This window comes from Anolis carolinensis, chromosome 4, assembly GCF_035594765.1.
Source record: "Anolis carolinensis isolate JA03-04 chromosome 4, rAnoCar3.1.pri, whole genome shotgun sequence".
NCBI classification, from domain to species: domain Eukaryota; kingdom Metazoa; phylum Chordata; class Lepidosauria; order Squamata; family Dactyloidae; genus Anolis; species Anolis carolinensis.
The window spans coordinates 148,260,132-148,269,184 of NC_085844.1; the positions used below are offsets into that span (position 1 = coordinate 148,260,132).

At 39.8% G+C, this 9,053-nt stretch overlaps 1 long non-coding RNA gene across 1 annotated transcript; it reads left to right on the forward strand.

Moving 5' to 3' along the window:
* The first annotated feature begins 1,445 nt into the window (after window positions 1-1,445).
* Window positions 1,446-8,720, forward strand: LOC134298303 (uncharacterized). Its single transcript, XR_010005314.1, has 3 exons — window positions 1,446-4,645; window positions 5,579-5,668; window positions 7,951-8,720. It is a non-coding gene; the product is annotated as an uncharacterized LOC134298303 (long non-coding RNA).
* Window positions 8,721-9,053: the final 333 nt, after the last annotated feature.

A 9,053-nucleotide genomic window follows, 5' to 3' on the forward strand; every position in this document is an offset into this window, starting at 1 on the left:
CAGGTTGAATGCGATGTAGCCTTGTGGCTTCAAAGCCTGGGGATTTTTCACCTAGGGGAAATCTTGGTTGGCCAGGTTGAAAAGTGTTACAGTAAGTAGTAACAGGATCAGGTATATATGTGTGTGTTAAAGAAAACCTAATGGTGTTAATTATTATGAATAGCTGCTGATGTAGGTCAGCAAGCAAGTTTGGACCACAACCGGTGGGGTGTAACTGTATGGATGTTAGAATACAGTTTGGTGATGCTGAATGAACAATGACTGACCAGCAATTCTCTTTGCTATGATGGAATAGCTATTTGTTTTATGTTCTACTCTTTTGGATGGAGAAGCCTTACTCTGTGCAACTTACAAGTTTGTTGAGCTATTTGATTTTGTATCTCTGCTGACAAGAGTAAAGATTTTTTTGTTCCTTTTCCTCTTGTTTGTGTGTCTTTTGCATTGGACCTGACTGATATCTGCTTATGCGCAACAAAAAGCACTGAATAGCCTTGCAGCTTGCAAGCATGGCCGCTTTCTACATTGCGGAATCCTTGGTTGGCCAGTTTGAATAGCAATTAATAGTCTCAGTGTGGCAGGTATGAATGCTGCAATTAGGCACCTTGATTAGCATTTAATGGACTTGCAGCTTCAAAGCCTGGCTGCTTCCTGCCTGGGGGAATCCTTTGTTGGGAAGTGTTAGCTGGCCCTGATTGTTTCCTTTCTGGAATTTCCCTGCTTTCAGAGTGTTGCTCTTTATTTCCTGTTCTGGTTTTTGAGATTATATTGTTCTGTATTATTATACCACAATAATTATTTCATATTATATTTATTATCTGCTTAGAACTGGATTATATGAGGCCCCTTCTATAGAGCTGTATAAAATCCACACTGAAGTGGATTATATGGCAGTGTGGCCAAGATAATCCAGTTCAAAGGAGATACTGTGGATTATACTGCTTTGGCATTCTAGGTAATATAGCTGTGTGGAAGGGCTTTGAGTCTACACTGCCATATAATCCAGTTCAAATCAGATAATCTGTATTTTATAGGCTGTGTTGAAGAGGCCTAACTGCCTGTGCCTTGGGCGCCATCTTGGCTGAGGGAGTTGCTAGGATACGAAGGGGCGGGGCCTAAAGGCAGCAGAGCCTACCTTTCTAACTGGCAGTTAAGGGGGGAAAGGCTCTTCCTCATCATCTGTAATTTAGACTATTTTTCTAGGGTTTTTTTTTTAAATTAAAAGACATATTTTGGATGACTATGTCTTTTGTGGCCAAATTTGGTGTGATTTGGTTCAGTGGTTTTGTTGTAAAATGAACATTATATATATATTTATATGGTGTAGTAAAATGCTGTCACTTCTGAAAAATGGCAAAATCAAAGTTTGGTTTTGGGACTATTTGGGAGGTGGGGGTGGGAATGGTGGTTAAATCTGGGGATGCAGAATCTATGGATACAGAGAGTCAGCTGCAGTCATTCCCCTTTGACAGCACCAAAGGAATCCCATGCAGATTTCCACTTCCTTCCCTATAACCCGTTTGTCTATTTTCCTCAATTATCCAGTAGGAACGAAAATAATATTTAAAATATTAAAAAATGGTCAAAACATTCTTCCCCCAATCTTGGAAAATCCTGGTAAGGAGAATTCTGGACTGAATAGTATCTTTGTAATTTGTGAAATATTTGGCATGAAATGGTAGTTTGTGTATATCTATGTGCAGAAAGTAACACTTTTAGTACAAACAAATGTTTTCATGTACAAATCCCCCACAGTTTTCCATATAGCACATACAACTTTTGTGTGAAATAAATTTCAAACTGTGAATCTTCAAAAACTACACAGCTTTTAAAAGTTTTCTCAGAGTGGAAAGAAAATTATTAAAATGACTTTTTCCTTCAGAAACAAAATGATTGCATAGCAATTTTGTAATTCTTCAATCAAAGCTGGTGCAGTATCATGGGTCAGAGACTGTTTTGTGAATTATGAAGTCTTTGGCTTGAGTTTTATCTCCAACATGGACTCACCATGTGGCCTTAGGTAACTCATTCTTTGTCTGACTCATCTATGATGTAGAATTAATGCAGTTTGACACCATTTTAATTGCCATGGCTCAATGCTAGGAAGGTGTAAGTTTTGAAGATCTTTAGCCTTCTCTGCCAAAGAGTACGGTGCCTTAGTAAACTCACTAAACTACAACTCCCAGGATTCCATAGCATTGAGTGATGGAAATTAAAGTGGTGTCAACCTATATTAATTCTACAGTGAAGATATTATACCAGATGTTATTAGAATGGTCAACTGAGGAAGAACAAATTAAACACTGTCAGGTAAAGTGGGCCCAAGATATAGGCCACAGCATAAACATAAACCAGTGGGAGGAAATCTGGAATAAAAAAATAAAATACACCATAGCCACAGAAATTCAAGAAAACTGGTATAAGATGTTTTTAGATGGTACCTCACCCCTGTCAAACTAACAAATTTTAACAAACACAATACGAATAAATGCTGGAAATGTAACAAAGAAGTAGGAACCTTCTTACATCAATGGTGGAAATGTAAGAAAATCAAAGAATACTGGAAAAATGTCCACAAGGCGGCACAATCAATACTAGGACTCAAGTTCCCTCTATCACCAGAGACTTATCTATTAGGAATATCAAATGTAAAAACAAACAAGAATCAAGACAAATTACTATTTTTTATTGGAACCGCAGCAAGACTAGTTGTAGCTAGATTATGGAAGCAAAAGGAGGTACCGTCCATCAACGATTGGATTTTAAAATTGTTTGATATAATACAAATGGATACGTTAACTCAAAGACTAAGAGAAGTCAAAGAAAAAACAGACTGGCTGGGCTTCAGAGACTTCATTCAGAAAGAAGGATATAATTTAACAATAGACATTTGATATGTGATATACACCAAAACTACAAGACTGTTAACACCAGAGATGAATACAGACTACAAGATTTTGAAACCCTCAAGAGGTCAATGGGAAGTCATCCAAAAAAAAATTTTCTTTCTTTTTTTTTCTTTTCTTTTTACACCTTTTTTTTTAAAGTTTATTACTTATTTATCTTTCCTCTCCTGGTTTTATCTTCTTTTGCTTTTTGGTCTCTGGTCTCTACTTTCACCCCACTGTCTACACACAATTGTTTTCCTCGCTTTCACTGTAATTATAGATAAAAGCACAATAAAAACTATTAGAATTTTTTTTACAGTGAAGATGTACCCTCTGTCTCTGCATTGGCTGTGCAAAATGTGGATGATTTTTCCTTTGCAACGGCTATATGTGGCCTAAACTGTGGATTAGGAGCTACACATCTATGTATGTGCTATGACACACAATCATAGACATTAAAACAAGCTTTCTTCCATTCATTCATATCTATTCTCTCTCTTACACACACTGTTTGTTATTTTTTTTAATGGCAGCATACTAACACTAAGCACTGGCCAAGAAATTGCAGTTAAAAATAATTTGCCCCTGCTTTTGACAAAGGAAAAGAGAAGAAAATATAACCAAAATGCCACCATGCCTGTAAGGGAATCCTCCTAATTTCCTTTTTAATATGGAAGGCTGCTTAGTAATCCTACCATCTACCCAGACTCATAACAATCCCCTCTTGCTTATTATTAGCCTGAGTTGTGGCTGTAGCAATCACACGGCTTGCCTCCCGCCTGACATACACCAGGAGTATTAAAAACAATCCAAGTATTGACCATCAATCATTAGAGATAATATCAGCCAAGAAATGATTCCAAATAAAAGCAGCTGGCTGTTTTCTTCTTGTTTGCTTTTAGTGGTGATGCAGAATGCTAGGGAGGGTGTGGGATCAAATGCAAAGGCATCATGCTTAAAATAGCAATAAGAAGAATGCTGAGTATAATGAGAATGTCAGATATTGCAGAACGGGGGAGCTAGGTTAAGAAGAAAAAATTAGAAGCACACCATCCCTTCGGTGTGTATGTCTAAGCATTGCTGTATTTGTGGAGAGCATGAATGGAAGAAAGCTTGTTTTAATGTCTCCTCTTTGTTGGAATGGGGCATGCATTCAGGACTGAGCAGGTGTGAACCTAGATATTTCTCAAAGTAACTGTGAAACTCAGGACATTCAAGGCTTGAGAGCAAGAGACTGAAATGCACAGTTAAAGGGGGGGGGGCGGGAGAAGGGAATTTAACATAGGGGATAGAAAGGGTTGGGGTATTTGAGAAAGAGTGGTGGAGGAGACAGGCTGTCCATGTTCTCTTTTGACATTTGTAAAAGTTAATGTTATTTTGCAATAATGAATTTGATTCCTGGTCTTTGTAATGTTGTTATTTCTGCAGTTTGGAAAAAGTGCGGCATTGGGGAGTCAGCTAGTGATTAGATTAGAATGCCTCTGCATTTAAAAACCACGTCAGGCAAGGCGGAATAATTGAATATGCAGTTTGGAGACATAGTCCCCTACTTTAGCGATCAGCGGCTGTTTCGTTTGAAGTCCATAGAGGGTTGTGTTGCTTGGCCTTCTTGCTTTCTCAGTCGTGCTGCTTTTCCTTCTCTGTGTATTAGCTTTGCCAGTGACACTGTTTGTGTCGGAAGTCCAGTGTGAGGTGGTACATGACAAAGAAGGTTGCTGGTGTGATGAGGTCGTCAGACAGCACAACACTGCTATTTTTAGGTAATGCATCATGGAGAGCAATATCTCCAAAGTGTATAAGGAGGGGCATCAGCCAAGTTGTTTGAAATGTTGCCAACACTGATGATGCAGGGCCAACACTACCATTAAGAGAAGCCTGATCCAAATTGTGCATGTCACAATTTCAGTAAAGTTTGGATAAAGAAATCCTGTGGGAAGAGTATTGGGCAGATATTGCTGGACTGTAACTCTCAGCATTTATCCCTCATTGGTATGCAGGCTAGATATGATGAAAGTTGAGGTCCAACAACATTTGGGGGATGACAGCTACCTCCCCATATATCAATCATTTCAAGGGATTGAATCCTGTGTTATTTCATGCCTTCTCTTCCTCGTCTTCACTTTTTACTACCTGGGAGAGGCATTTGTGACATTTTCTGTTTTATTTCCTACGATAGTTCATACATCTTAGGAGTAATGTATTGACCTGAGTGGGTGCACACCTGGGTGGGTTCCATCATCCTGAGGCAGAAAAATAATTTCTTCTGGCCTGTGGTTTCGAAGATATGATTTGTTATTTTTTAAGGTTCTCTGAAATGGCACAGCCGGTTAAACTGCTGAGCTGCTGAACATGCTGGCTGAAAGGTTGGTGGTTTGAATCTGGGGAGCAGGGTGAGCTCCCGCTGTTAGCCCCAGTTTCTGCCAACCTAGCAGTTTTAAGACATGCAAATGTGTGTAGATCAATAGGTACCGCTCCGGTGGGAAGGTAACAGTGCTTCATGCAGTCATACTGGCCATATGACCTTGGAGGTGTCTATGGACAATGCCAGCTCTTTGGCTTAAAAATGGAGATGAGCACCAACCTCCAGAGTCTGACATGACTAGACTTAATGTCAGGGAAAAGCTTTATCGTTACCTATTGTCATATAGCATACCTATTATAGTTTCCCTCTTCCTCCTCTCATCCATCTCCAGAATTCATGTTCCAAGCTATCCAGGCTATCAGATTGCAGATAGAAAATGGAGACAGAAGCAGAAGGACAGCACGCAGAAAGCCCACATCAGGTATTATGATTGGCATCCTGTTATTGAGTCATGATGGCATTATGCCCAACGTAGGCCATCATAACTCACTTTTGTTTGGTCGCAGAAATGGTTGGAAATCTGTGCCAACAGCACAATGTCTAAAGTCTACTCTTTTTGGTGTTGAAGATCCCCCTCCCAGAATGATCATTTATTAAATGATTAAGAGTGTCATCTACTTATTTCTTTTTAAAAAATAGCTGGATGCGCATTTTTGGAAAGTCTGCAGAGAGTGTCCTCCAGAGATTCATGAGGAGGAGGAGGAAAGTGCTGTGTGTTTTTGAATTAGAGTCATAATTTCTTTATGGATATGCTATATGCCTTTTCATTGAGGATCACGACCCATGATAGCATTATATTATTGTCATTCCTTTCAATCTTTTATTACTGGTTAGTAAATTGCATATCTATTAACCAGTACAATCCTGTTCATGCCTACTCACTGAATTTGGTTGAGCTGAATCCCAGGTAAGTGAGCATAGGATTTCAGTGTGCTTGATGAGCTATAGAAAGTAATTGGGAGAGCCATGTGTTTCATTTGCAAATGATTCCTATATAATGTTGTAAAAAGTGCCTCTGTTCTTATGCAACCAGCCATCTGCCCATCCCTGGTTCTCCAAATCATTCCAATAGGACATGTGCTGACATTCAGAACAGAGGGTGAAAGAGTCTGATTATTATGTTTGCCAAAATATTATAGAGCATTTCTTGTCGATAGCAGTTTTTTGGAACCAGCATTCAAACAGCTCAACTTACAGTGCATAAGAAGTTTTAAAATAAATAAATGAGTCAGATAGGGCCTGCAGTAATATATAGATTTCATAAAGGCAGAACTGAGGTGATGAATGTAATCCAAAATTCTGTCATGCTCCAGTGTGTCCTAAAAGCTTCATTTAAGCAAAGACTGCTTTAATCCTCCTCTCAGAACACTTTCTGAAGCTCAGTTGAAATTTCTCAATCAAGCACTTACGTTTTAAAATATGTATGGAGATGGATGGGGTAGGAGAATCGTTTGAACAGAAATAGCTGCTTTTTTCAACTGATTTTTAGGGAAATCTGAAAATAATGTTACTGTTCTGTGGGAAAGACGTAAGACGACATTGTGGGGATTGGTATTCCCTTCCTCTCTTTGCATTGGCCAAAATCCCCATCTTCAACTTACATAAAAGTTCCCAAAGTCACCCCACATTGTGAGTTCATATTTTGCAAACAGGATTGGAGTGCTTTGCTATGGCTGATTTTTCTGGTTGAATTAGTCTGCAGTGCCTTTCATGTTCTTTGACTTGTGTTTGGACACTGCGTTTGGTGGTCCCTATGTAGACTTGTCCACAGCTGCATGGTATCCGGTAGACTCCTGCAGAGGAGAGAGGATCCCTCTTATCCTTCGCTGACCGTAGCATTTGTTGGATTTTCTTTGTGGGTCTGTAGATACAGTTTGTAGGTTGTGCTTCTTCATCAGTTTGCCTATGCGGTCAGTGGTTCCCTTGATGTATGGTAAGAGCACCTTTCCTCTGGGTGGATCTTTGTCTTGACTCTCATGGCTTGTTCTTGGCCTTGCAGCTCTTCTGATGTCTATGATGGAGTATCCATTGGCTTGTAGAGCCCAGTTTAGGTGGTTTAGTTCACCTTGGAGGAGGTGAGGTTTGCAGATTCTTTGTGCACGGTCTGTCAGGGTTTTGATTGTGCTTCTTTTTTGACTTGGGTGATGGTTGGAGTTTTTATGAAGGTATCTATCTGTGTGTGTAGGTTTTCTGTAAACTGTGTGGCCCAATTGTTGATTGGGTTTGCAGATGACCAGAACATCTAGAAATGGCAGTTTTCCTTCCTTTTCTTTTTCCATGGTGAATTGGATGTTTGGGTGGATGCTGTTAAGGTGGTCCAGGAACTTGCTGAGTTCTTCCTCTCCATGGCTCCAAATTTTGAAGGTGTCATCTACGTATCTGAACCAAACAGAGGCTGTTGAAATCCACAAGTATGTGGATAACTTCAACAGAAAAGAGGAAACCATGAAAATGAACAAAATCTGGCTACCAGTATTAAAAAACTCTAAAATCAAAACAGTAGATGGGAACCAACACTCTGAGGGCAGAGGAGCCCCAAGGACGGCTAATGACTGAACAAAGGATGCCCCCAGGCAAGAGACAAACCTTTCCAATGCTAATTAGGGTGATTAACTGAAACATTAATGCTGGCTTCCCACTGACAAAGAACTCTTGCCACACCCTGGACTCTCCATAGATATATTTTTTCCTTTCCTTGCCTAGCTTATCCATGCCTCACAACCTCTGAGGATGCCTGCCATAGATGTGGGCGAAACGTCAGGAGAGAATACTTCTGGAACATGGCCACACAGCCTGAAAGACATACAACAACCCTGTGATCCCGGCCATGAAGGCCTTCGACAAGACAAGTGTGAGTTTTGTTTTCTCGCAAATCTCCCAATTTATGTTTTCAAAAATCTGGTGCTCTTGCTGGAGGACCTCCTTGTGGCTGCCATTGTCTACCACTTTGCACTATCTTATCTGTTTCATTGTCTTGTTGCATTTGAGGAAATGTGGGACCTTGCCAAGGGCTAATAGCCACCATTGCTTGCCTGCAGCATACTGCAGAATAATTCTACCTCTGGACTAGAAAAATAATTAATGCAGAAATTAAAAGATGTTTGGCTCTACCTGTCATTCTCTCTATTCATTGCCCATAGAATTGGGATTTCTTTTCTTTCCCTCTCCCACTGGAGTCAAAATAGATTTTAGAAAACACAGGGATAAGTCAAGGTAGGTGACCAAGAAATGTCAGAGGTTGACTATAAGGTGACAGTAAGACAGAACCAAGATGAAGAAACAGTGTCTTCAACTAATAATTTTAGAATCTACAGAGTTATTACACTTTAAGGGAAATTGAGATCAGATGTGTTGTCGAAGGCTTTCATGGCCAGAATCACAGGGTTGTTGTATGTCTTTCGGGCTGTGTGGCCATGTTCCAGAAGCATTCTCTCCTGACGTTTCGCCCACATCTATGGCAGGCATCCTCAGAGGTTGTGAGGTATGGATCAGATGTTCCATAACATTTTGACCCTCAACTAAGTGGTGCTTTTACAAGGAACAACAAGAAACTGAAATATAGGACAAAAGTTCTACAACAACAATAATAATAATGAAGAAGAAGAAGAAGAAGCCGCCGCCGCCGCCAAATGGACAAACCATAAAATGCAATCAGCCCGAAGCCTATAAATATCTGGGCATACTACAGTTGGACAATATCAAACATGGGCATGTGAAAAATGTGGCCAACAAAGAATATATCCAAAGAGTCAGAAAGATTTTGAAGAGCAAATTAAATGGCAGAAATACGATCAAGGCTATCAACA